This window comes from Furipterus horrens, unplaced genomic scaffold (genome assembly GCF_987537825.1).
Source record: "Furipterus horrens unplaced genomic scaffold, mFurHor1.1.pri manual_scaffold_17, whole genome shotgun sequence".
NCBI classification, from domain to species: Eukaryota; Metazoa; Chordata; class Mammalia; order Chiroptera; family Furipteridae; genus Furipterus; species Furipterus horrens.
Genome location: NW_028327187.1, coordinates 115668644 through 115680944, shown reverse-complemented (window position 1 = coordinate 115680944; position 12301 = coordinate 115668644). Strand labels below are relative to the sequence as shown.

Here is a 12301-nt window from a genome sequence, read left to right as displayed (position 1 = left end):
AATGAATGGACAGCTGAGGTTTGAAATATCAAAGCTTGCTTGCCTTTTCCACAACCTGCAATGGAAAGCCCAGGACTGCTGTTGTGAGAAACTTATTGCTCCTGCCTGGTCCTAGTAACTCTTCCGACAGGTGGCTTGAAAGAAATTGAAAGGTTTTACCTACTAATCATTATTTTGGTTAATCATGGAAAAATAGAATTATGTCCAATTTCTTCTCTTTTCCCATCACAAGCATGTAAATTAAAGTAAAAATGTAGCCCTTATAGTCTGTTTCATTTACAGGCGGATCTCAACAGAGAGGGATGAACATTGATTATGTCTGGAGAGCTATGATGATAGGATTTTTAAGTAGCTGCCAGGATTCCATCCCATAGTGGCGCAATCAGAATTTCCAGAGGTGATTCCATTGTTGACCCCAATGGAAATGCTGACATTTTACTCAACAGACATTTACTGAATGCCAAGCACTAAGCTGGCTTGAGAAACTAGATCTGGCATCCTCATCATCCCACTTCTGTGATCATGGGCCAAGCCAACATCATCTCTTACCTGGATTATCACAATGCCTTTCTAAATGATCTCCTGGCTTCTCTCACTCTTGCCCTTCCCTCCACAGTGTATCCTCCACTCAGAAGCCAGCAATGCTGTGAAAACATGACAAGGCCTGCCTCTTCTCCTCTCTATCCTCCAGGGACTTCCCATCTCACTCAGAGAGAAATTTACCAGAATAAAACTAGCCCTAGAAAACACAGACTCAGACAGTGACCTCATTTCCTTTCATGCTACCCCTTGTTCTGCTCTGGGCCCTTGGCTTCCTTGTGATTCCTGAAACATGCCAAGCACGTTCTGTCTTCCCCTCACAAGGTCCTGGAATGCACATGATTCTGCTCCAGTGTCACCTTTCATATGTACCCACATAAAACCAATTCCCCTGCTACCACCACAATCATCCACCCACACACCTCTCACAGCAAGCCTTCCTCTGTCTGCTTGTTTTTTTCCCCAGAATATTGATCACTGACATATCTATTAGTTTGTTCACTGCTCCATCTCTCCCCACTGCTGCACCACTAGAATATAAGCTCTCTGAGCACAGAGACTGCTTTGCTCTTTCAGGGCTGCCCTAGCAGTGCCTTGCACATAGTAGGGCTCAAACATTGATTGATTAAACTAATAAATGTACTGAATTTGGAGTTAAAACCAAAATGAATAAAACGTAAACACCATCTTCAAGGATCTCTCAATATATTAGAACAGAGTTCAGCAAACTTTTCCTATACAGGGCAAGGTAGTAGGTATTCTTGGCATCGCAGGCCATAGAGTCCCTGTGACTACCACTGTAGCATGCAAAATGAGTCCTACACAATACATAAATGAATGTGTCGCTTCCCAGTAAAATCGTGTTTACAAAAACAGATAGCAAGATGGATTTGGCCCATGTGTTAGAGGATAAGCACGTGTACAGCTAGTCAAAATATAAATGAAAGTCACTCTCAGAGAAGTATCAATGAAATGCTGTCAGGGCAACAATGGCCACGACGGTGGAATAAGACTTTGACAGGAATGCACAAGTGCCCAGTGCCATCAGGAAATCATATGCAATAGGACTTCACCCTTACCTCAATGGAAATCATGTGAGACGAATGCTGTGGGGCAATTCGTGTAAGAAACATTTAGTAACAAGCTGCTCGAACTGGGTTTTTTTCTTTTCTCACTATAGCACTTGGCATGGTGCTTTGTGAAAGTGCCTATGGGTGTAAATGTTGGCTACGTGGATGAAGTGATGACAAAATATCTAGATGCAAAGTGAGGCTCAGTCAATTTGCTGAATCTTTTGCCTGTGTGCTGCCAAAAGGAGGGGGGCGAATTTTGATTTGACATCCATAATGGATCCCATTTTTTTCTACTTTTATGCAGATCTTGCCATGGTATCGACGTTACTTTTGTTAAATTACTTAACAGTATGTTACTAGTAAGCATACATTCCAATCTCCTACCTTAAAAAACAGCATGGTTTCTTTTCTAGCTTTCTTTTTTTAATTTAATTTTATTGTTTTTCTATTACAATTGTCCCAATTTTTCCCACGTTGCTCTCTCTTGACTCTCCCACCCCCTCTCCCACGGTCAGTCCCCACCCCGTTGTCCATGGCCATGTGTCCTTTATACTTGTTCCTTAGCTAGAGCCTTCCCTTTCTTCCCGCCCTCCCCTCTGGTCACTGCCAGTCTGTCCCTTGTTTTTCCATGCTTCTGGTTTTGCTGTGCTCGCTTGTTTTGTTCATTAGGTTCCTCCTATAAGTGAGATCATAGGGTATTTAGCTTTCTTTAAAACATAGTTTTTTTGAGAAATGAAAATGTCATTCGTTCTTTCACAAAATGTTGAAATCTCTCTAGGTGTTTGGTCTCTGGACAAGGAATGGTAACACCTGGCCCCTGCCTCAGTGATGTTAGGGGAGAGAAAATATGAACAAATTGTTATGCATCATAACAAAAGGCATGCCAAAGATTGAGGGAGAAGAGGATAGGGAAGCTTCCTGAAGAACGAAACATGTAAAGTGGGTTTTAGAAAGATGAATAGCAGTTCACCAAGAACATACAGGCAGGTATGGGTAGATTTTGTACAAAATGTTTTCTTTACTGAACTACCATAATTTAGTTTACAAGACGAAAGTAAGAGAGAGAGGGCTTCTTAACTGTCACTACAATGGAAGGAAATCACACTTGCATATCTCCGTCAGGAAATTCTATAGCCCTACATTTTTCTGAATGGCTTGATTGGTCCTCATTCAGAAGAGGATGTGGGTAATCGTGGGACCCCCCTGCAACAAACTGGGAATGGCGACAATTCACAGCTCATATTTCTGCTTGTTCAAGGCTTGTAGTCTAGAGCAGGGCACAGAATAGTGAGTGAAAGAAGAGAGCTGGAGGGGATGATCTGCAGCTTAGTTATTTATTAGCTGCATGTCTCTGGGTGAGTGTCCAAACATATTCCCTTGATTTCCTCTAGTATTCATTCTAATCACATCCCTAAGTTAAACCCTGCACCCTGGAACACACTGAATGCCAGACATCTTTTCCAGAAACGTACAGATTAAAGACTTCTGAGGAATACACTCCTTTAAAATGGAAAATTAATGAACGGATGAACAATGATGTATTTTCACACCTCTCCATTTCTCCTTTCCCTCCATCTCCCGTCCTGTGCATCACTGACATTGTGCTTTTCCGGTTTTCCTCTCTCTCTAAGCACTGACTTCTCCTTCCAGCTTATCAAAGTCTAGGTGTTTTATAGCTTTCCTTAAAAAAAAAAAAAAAAAAAAGCACAGGTTGCCCATTCATTTCATGTTCTGCCTCTCTGAGAATGACTCCTAGGTGTGTATCTTGCAGTGACAGCTCTTTCCAGAATCCCAGTTCAGTATTGACAGTTATGTGCTTCATTTACTGCAGGTGCCTCAACTCAGAGTGTGCCTCTCATGGGATTCATCTGCTTCCATCCCAAACCCATCTGCCCTACACACCTCCTGATGTCTCCATTCTCCTGATCACAACAAGTCAGAAACTCACCACATTTTCTACTCTTCCCTCTCTGGAGGATGGAGAATAGTGGCCTCCAAAGGTGTCTACATCCTAATCCTCAGAACTTATGAACATGTTAGGTTATAAGGCAAAGGAGAATTCAGGTTGCAGATGGAATTAAGGTTGCTAAGCAGCTGACCTTGAGATCAAGAGATTAGCTTGGATTATCCAGTGGACTCAATGCAATCACGTGGGTCCTTAAATGTAGAAATAGGAAGCAAAAGAGTAGTGTCAGATAATGTGACACAGAAAAGACTCAACAGGCCATTGTTGGCTTTGAAGATGGAGGGAGGGGCCACAAGCCAAGGGATGCAACCAGCCTCTAGAATTTGAAAGTGATAAAGAAACAGATTCTCCCATAGAGCCTCCAGAACCTCAGCCCTGCAGATAGACTGATTATAGCCCAGTGAGACCCATGTGAGACTTCTGACCTCCAGTGTTCTTTAAAGCCATGAAATGTGTGGTGTTTTGCTACAGCATCAATAAGAAACTATATACTCTCCATCCCCCAAATCCAAATCATTAGCCAAGATATGTAAGTACCAATCCTGAGTAGTTCTTTGGTTGGTTTCCTTATCTCTGTGTTTGGTTGATTTCACTGTCTCTGTGTTGATCCAGATCTTCTTTACTGCATTCCTAGACTATTACAAAAAAAAAAAAAATCCCCTAACTTCATATTTTACCTCCCATCTTTGTCTTTCAGTTTCATCTTTGCAACACACTTCTGACACCGTCGCATGAGTCCTGACTCCTTGTCTCCTTTTCAAAGTCTTGGCCAAGTTTCTCCCAAACTGCTTCTTCAACTTTATTTCCAATCACTTGCCTCCTATACCAGGGGCCCAGTAAACGGGACCACTTGCTAATCTTGGCAATTGCCTTTGCTTTTCTTCCTAGCACACATCATCTTTCCTTTGTGAGATAATTTTTTTGTTTCATATTTATTTATTTTTGTTTTGTTTTTTGGTTTTCTAAGATGAGAGCAGAATATCCTAGAGGCTCAAAGAGCCCTGGCCACTGCTATATTTGGGGATTTCATGTTAAACAAAAAGAATTGTTTTTTAAAAAATGGCTTTAAATAGTGTGACATGTCTTAATTGTTTACAATTAGCAAAGTAAAGCTTTTAACTGGAAAACACAAAGCAATCTAATTATCCTAATTACAAAATAACTGAAGTATTTATTGAATAATACTATTTTCTAGTACACAACAGTGATCAGTAATGGGACTCAGGTTTAAAATCATATAATTCATCTTATTCTTTTGAAATAGTTAGATTAGCTCTGGGACTAATACAGGCATGAATGCACAAGTGCACACACAAACACCAATCTCACATGGAGATAACATTCGGTATAAATTTGGGGCCAATCTGAATGTGTGACCTGAGCCAAAAGACCCATTCTCCCCTCAGTGCCCCATATCCATGAAAAAGCTGATTATAAGAGACTTATGCCTTTCAGGGTTAAGGAGAAATCAACAGAGAGATGGAGAGCTAAGGGTGAGGCCTGTAGGGCTGATAGGACCTGGACACCCAAGTGACGGCTAAGGTAATCTGGCTGATCCAGCTGCCTCGGCAGATGGACCCCTGCTCCCTCTGGACTCCAGATACATTAGCCTGAGCTAGCACTCATCCCAGGAGGAGGACTTTCCTAGAGGGAGAATAGCTTTCTTTTGTCTTAGGTACAAGATCTGGGAGGAAACAGAATGAGGAAGGACATTAGATCTTAAAGAGTTCAGATGTAGGGTTTGGGCTTGACAAGGGAGATAGGGAACTCAAGAAAAGTACCCTTATGGATTATTGTTATAGGCCAAGGAGATGGAAGTTAAGGGGGTTTATGTCTGTTGGATTAATATTTTTTGCCTCCCTTTTTTTCTCTCCTCTTTTGAAGTAAGAGGCAAAACAATTGACTTGGCAAGCCAATTCAGAGAAAACATTTAAATCCCTGTCTATGCTATCACAACCCTTGCCACCATCATACTTGGTAGCTCATTTTAGATTTTTACCACTTTATTCCTTGTAGTCTCTCTTGACCTCTTTTATGAAACAATAAATATAATTTGCACCCTGAAGAAGCATCTGGGACTTCTATGAAGATGGCATGCACTGTAAGATTTAACCCATGGCCAAAGTCAAAGAGCACACTTTCCAGGTCAAAATCCCACGAGTATGGAAATTTCACTCATATATTCACCTCATTGTCCATGCCCATGGGTTATTTATAGTAGTTCTTTTGCTAAACCCTTCCCCTATTTACCCCCTTTCTCTCCTCCCCACCCTGCCCCCTGGTAACTGTTACTCTGTTCCTTGTTTACATGCCTTTGGTTCAATTTTGTTCATTTGCTTGTGTTGTTCATTAGTCTCCTGTATTTTTCTTTCCTTGCCTGGCTTATTTCACCAAGCATAATTCTCTCTAGTTCCATCCATGTTGTTGCAAATGACAGGAGTTCCTTCTTTCTCTCTGCTGCATAGTATTCCATTGTGTAAATGTACCACCGTTTTTTAATACACTCATCTACAGGGGTTGACTGTGGGAGAAGGGGTGGGCTGGGTGGGGGCAGAAATTGGGGAAAAAGTGGGACAACTATAATAGAAAAACAATAAAAATAAATTTAAAAATAAAAATAAACAACTAATATCAAAATAAAATAAAAAAAGAAGTGATCAAGAATTAGGAGTCTCCATAACATGTGCATTCTATGAGAGCAATCACCTACTAAAATAAGGAGACACTCATTGTCAGCATGCCATCCATGAGCTTTTTTATTTCAAATTTCTCTTAATGGAGGCACTGAAATTCTCAATGCGTCTCTACCAGTATTCTATGTCATGTGTGCATAGTCCATGAAATATAATCTTCTTTCTAGACTGGAGTATATGAAAAATAGAATGCATTCTAGCCACCAATAATTTTACTTGCAGTCCCTCACTTTGTACAGTTCTGAAAGCCATCACTATGAGGGAAATTAATTAGTCACTGGACCAAGGAATAGACTTGGATACCAACACTGGGTGGCCTGTGATCAATTGTTAACACCAGGTGGCTCTTAGCCACTGCCCAGTTGTATCCCAAGGCACTTCCTCTATTTTTCCCCCAAATGTTCTCTGGGGTATGGAAACTAAGCTTGACATTAAATTTACCAAAACATAACTGAAGTGGAAAACACACTATCAAAACTGCACAATGTTACACCTGGCCACATAAAAATGGTTTGGAAAGAAAAATTTCCAAAAGTGTTAGGAAAAAGAGCATCAGAAATGCTATGAGTAAATTTAATTCTTTATGAGTCCTAAATTTCAGAAACACGATCAAGTCTATTCCTATCCTGTCTCTTCACATGGGTAATTAAGATTTAGTTGACTCATTATCATCTGGATTTTTGCTATGAGATGATAGAACCATAGGCGGAGTATCTTTTTTAAGAACTGTGGAATATTTTTGTGTTGGATCAGCAGAAATACAGATTTTCAGAGAACTCATATCTTTGGGACTGTGAGACACTGGAAATTAACTTTAGTGTGTGAGGTAGGGTGTGCAACAGGGACTAAACCAAGGAGGGACTTGCTTTCATCTCAGATAAACATAATCTCTCATCACAAAACATTATCTACAGAAACTCAATAAAAACTGGATGCTACATCCAAGACAAATTCTCCAGAAAAAGAGTATTTTAAATAGCATAAACACTGAATGTCCATATTCAGTCATGGTTTAGTATTTAATTTTGACTTATAAAAACCACAGAATAAATACACTACCCAAATGCTATTACACTTTACTGATTGGTACACTGGTTGATTTGACACACAGATGAGTCAGTATATGACAATAAAACAGGCCCATGAAGAGAGGAAAAGAGGGGAGAAGGAGCTCCAATTGAATTTAATGGCATTATGAAAGACTGGAAATTGATGTCACAACATAGGCTATATTCCACCCCAGATTATGGCAGAGAGCAGTAAAAATGCAAAGAGGTCCTTAAAGCAACAGTATAAATAATACACTGAGTAGGAACAGGTGAAAACAGTGATCCTGTAAACATTTAATAGGTAATGCCTCTGAAATAGCACTGTGGTTAACCTCCAACTGTCAACACACTCAAACTTGTTCACATCAGCAGTTGACGAATTACTAAGAATTTCTGTGAGCCAAATTTTAGGGCGCCAGAGGGGCTGATTGAAAAATAAATAAATAAATAAAAAACCCCAACAAGCTGATAAGCACTGAGATACTAATCCCAAGTTTTAAATAACTAATTAGTACAACAGATATTTTTGGTAACTTTTCATTTCATCTTTATTCTAAGGAGTGTAAAGTGAAAACATTTTATCTAATACCTAAAGTGAGAGCCAGAGAAGACTTTTAATTTCACCAAACGTCCACCTGGTGGAATTCATGCAAATTGAATTAAACTGTTCACAAAACCTTTTCTGTGCTTCCACATCTGCCTATAACACACTCATTTTTTAGTAATTGGATCTCTAGGACATTATTTAAAATAATCACACACTCTCTTGACCATGCAACCTGATTAATAATGAATGAACATTCCTGAAAAGAATCATTTGAAAGCACGGCAGATGTCTTTAGGGATATCAAGGCTTTAATGATAAAAATTAAAGAGAAATGGCAGCTAGGTCTCATTGTCTTGTTATTTTAATTGAAACCTAGTCTCCCAAATTCACTTAATGCTTAAATATACCTTCTGGAGTTCATTTACACAAGCACACAAGCAAAAATACACAAATGACAATGCAGTAAAACAATCCTGATTTCTCCAGGAATAACTGACAGATTCCACTGTCTAAATAGCGAAGAAACCCCCATAACAGTCTCAGAAACGCAATTTATTCTACCAAAAGTCTGATAAACAGGTTAAAAACAGGAAATAGCACATTTGTCCTTAATAGCTCTTTTAGCATTTCTCCAGATTCTTATAAATAGATTGCCTTGAATACCCACCAATGGACTGCACCCTAGTTCTTTTTGAAGAAACATCGCCGTAGGCAGAGATGGGGACCCACGAAATGACAGACAGGCCACCAAGACCAGATGGTGGGTGGCAGGCAGTGCTGGAGCAGTCCTGTGTGTCTGTGAGAGCGTCAACAGTGAAACACAACAGGAAAATCGACGCGACAATTCCAGGAAGGCCAGCTCCACCTCATCCACCCCGCCAGGGTTGCTGAGTTGAAGAATCAAAACTCTCTCTTGCTTTCCAAATGCCTTTTCCACGGACCCTGCTGTGGTTTCTCTATGTCCTCGCCCACTCAGTGTTCAACTGAAACTAAATGAAAAGACAGCTCAGGTCAGGTCAACACCCACTGCCTTGCTCACCTCCCCTCCCCCAAATGACAACTTGGCACCAGGATCTGTCCACCTCACTGCTCACAGGGACCAGCAGCGGATCAGTGCCACTGGATGCCAGCTTTCCATGCTGCCAACAGGGGCTGTCCCGCCCAGCTCCTGGAGTCCGTGATGGGCACTCACCTCCCTTGCAATTTGGTTCTTTCAGTGTCCCACTGAGCACATGATCACATTATGCTCTGGGTGCTGGTTTGTTATTTTTGCTAATATGCTTATTATTTTGTGTCTGTCTTCTGAGTTAAAATACAGTATCTAGAAGTTTTTCTAAATATTACATCAGGAAGGATGAACTCTTGTACAGACATGATAAAGCAGTCATTATTCTTCCAAAACTAGATATCTAAATTGCAACCTACCAGCCTGATAAACGACTGAAAATATGTGTGTATGAAATATGTACATATGCACACACACAACTTTTATACCCACAGATATGCATGTATATATTATGCACACACACATACATACATATTGTATGTGCACATATGCATATAATACATATGTAAACACACACACATACACACACAGAGCAAACCTGTGATGGGTATTCCAAATTTCGGTCTCCAGAATAGTAAAGAAAGAGTGACTTGAGAATGGAAAGTAATCTTGTAAAAACTGGTTGTCTAAAGGAAGAAGGGGAAGAAGTCTTTCCAAATGCGAAAAAAATAAAAAAGTGTCCTGAACTGTAGCTCTTTCAAGGATGTTGCTTATCACGATGCAAAACAATAAACAACAACTTAAGTAAATCTCAGGAAAGTGTAAAAAGCCAAACCAAACCAAACAAACATGATAACTGAAAACTTGCATGCGTCCATTTATACACCAGGCATCTGGACTCCACCAAAGGTGTTTAAAGAACATTCTTGATAAAGAGCAAACAGAAGGCCAGAGCTGCTTCCTTGTGTTGCACAGTTTGCAAATCGCGACGCCTACTTTTCATGCCATTGCAACACCCCGTGGTAAACCAAAGCATGCTTCACATGTTTATACATCAAAATGCAAACATAGATTTTCTTGGCTTTTGTCTCTGCAAATCGTAATTTCATTTGTCTTTGAACAATAAACAAAAGGATTACTCAGTTTCACATACAGATGACTTCCCTAAGAGGTCCTTACTGTCCACGGACGTAAGACACATTTACAGGATCAAATAGAATTTGAAACACCTTTCTAATCAACAGATTTAAAAGCATTGCTTTTGTTAAAACAACATTAAAATTGTCAAAAATTTCACAGATATTTTGACATTGTAGTAGAAAATTAGCCTGAACATCTCAAGTTGAAATATAAGGAAACAAATATTTACTCTACCCCTCAAAGAAAAAAAAAAAGAAAATGATGAACAACAAATTTTATAATATTCTAAAGAGCATAATCTGACAACTTTTACAGGAAATTCTCCACTGTCAGAGGGTCTCAAGCATTTCATGTCTTTAACAGTTTATGTTAAGAAATCAAGCACATAGTTTTAAAAGTAAATGGAACCTATTTTAAATTGTACTGAAAATGACTGGTGTTTTCCAGGCCTATGCTGTACTAGGTGTCAGACAAGCCTTTGGTTCTGAAGGCAGTGATAGCAGAATTGAAGGAGAAAGAAGAGAGTCAGAACTTGTCACACCTAATCTCCAGATAGAAGTCTACATGGACCCTCCTGGAGAGCAGACCCACAGCGTGGTAGTGGCAGAAATGAAAGCCACTGATCCCTGTGACACCACTCACAGATGAAAAGTGCTTCAACACTGCCCCCTGAATGCTTTTCCAAGTACATTTAAAGTTTGGTAGGCATTTCTATATGTACTCATAGAACTATCTCTGTCTATAGAAAATCCTACATCTGTCTACAACGGATTTAGTTTTTGTAGCCATATATAAATATGTACATGTATATATGTACCCACCCACACACATACATATACAAAAGCATCTTCACAAAATCACTTGGGACTTGATAGGATTCACTCTTCATAGACCTCCTGCATTAGAGAAACTTTTCTCCATCTGTGCAAAACCAGAAACCTGTAAATAATTTATGCATTAAAAAAACAAAAAACCACCTACTTATACCTGAAAAGGGTTACCTGGCTATGAGCAAAATGATATGAGGTCTAGTGTCTGAAGGGCAGAAGAGTTAAGCTAGATATTTGCAGCAAGTAGATTCCACCTGGAAAACACTTGCCACTTTGGAAAATTTTTTCTTACTTCTTTTATAAAATATTCCTTTAGAAGGCAGAGAAAGTGCACAATCTCCTCTTCCCACTTATCCACCAGAAGAACGATGCATCAATAAATAGTTGCTGATGATGGTCAATGTGGCATTTCACAATTGTCTGAATATGGGAAAGCTTAAGTTCAACGAAAGGAACTACCAATGCAGTCCCATGACTCACTGAGGTAATGACAATGTTTCATAGTAACTGATTACCTTTGTATGAACAGATTGAGAAATTCTCTCAAATATGATAGCTCAATTTCTCACAGGAAATCACTTCTTCTCTCAACTTCAAAGTTAACTACACACAAAAACCTCATGCTTACAATACCCTAAAGCTACTTTGCGATCTTGAAAAGTAAGGAAAAGTAACCTTTATTTACAACTCCTGGTTAACCATTATGAAGAACATGCTTTAAACATTTCCCGTGATCACTGAAGCCCTACAGTCAGGGGATCAAGCCTTTCTCTTTAAGGCAACAGAAAGAGGAGTGACTCTTTTGTTACGAATTGTTATTGTAAAGAACCACATGAGAAAAGGGGAACGATGGGAACATGGCAATGAAAAGCACAACTGCGCTGACAAACAAAAACAGGATATTAAGAACAGAGTCAGAACTGTGTGTCCCTGTACAGAACAAAGGTGGGAGCTTCTTGAAAGAAATCTGAGCAAAAATCCTTTGAACAGATTTAAACACTGATGAATGAAGTAGTTTTCCAGGCAGCAAGATATCTTTAAGCTTAGAGCAGTAAAATTAGGTTATCATTAAAACACACACAATTTAAAGTATCATAAAATTAAAACTGCTTTCAAATCACATTAAATCACTCGCTTTTAAACCCATGATCCACTTCTTCAGATTTCCAGATCTATGCTTTGTCCCATCTAAAATAAGATACTGTTTCTTTTTAAATCAAATAACTGAGTTAACTCAGTATATATTATTAACTTTTTTTTATATTGAACTTTTTTTAAAGGAAAAACATCTTCGTTCAGACCATACTCTTACACATTAAATAAAACCTTTATATAGAGCTTTCAAGAACTCCCAGAGAAGCTATACAATGCATTCTGTGTTAAGAAACAATCACAACTAACTACTTAGTATTAATATAACAAACTAGTTTTGTCAAATCATGCTTATGTCATCTTCT

General features: G+C 39.2%; 1 protein-coding gene across 2 annotated transcripts in view; it reads right to left on the bottom strand.

Annotated features, from left to right (window-relative positions):
* The window catches only part of MID1 (midline 1), a 149963-nt gene that overhangs the window by 97603 nt on the left and 40059 nt on the right, over positions 1–12301 (bottom strand). Inside the window, exon 1 of one of the 2 annotated variants that reach the window (XM_090264869.1) lies at positions 8536–8840. The exons of the other annotated variant lie outside the window; for it this stretch is intronic. The gene's annotated coding sequence lies outside the window, so the exon portion shown is untranslated. Of the gene's footprint in view, positions 1–8535; positions 8841–12301 lie in introns of those variants that run through there. 2 annotated transcript variants of the gene reach the window in all.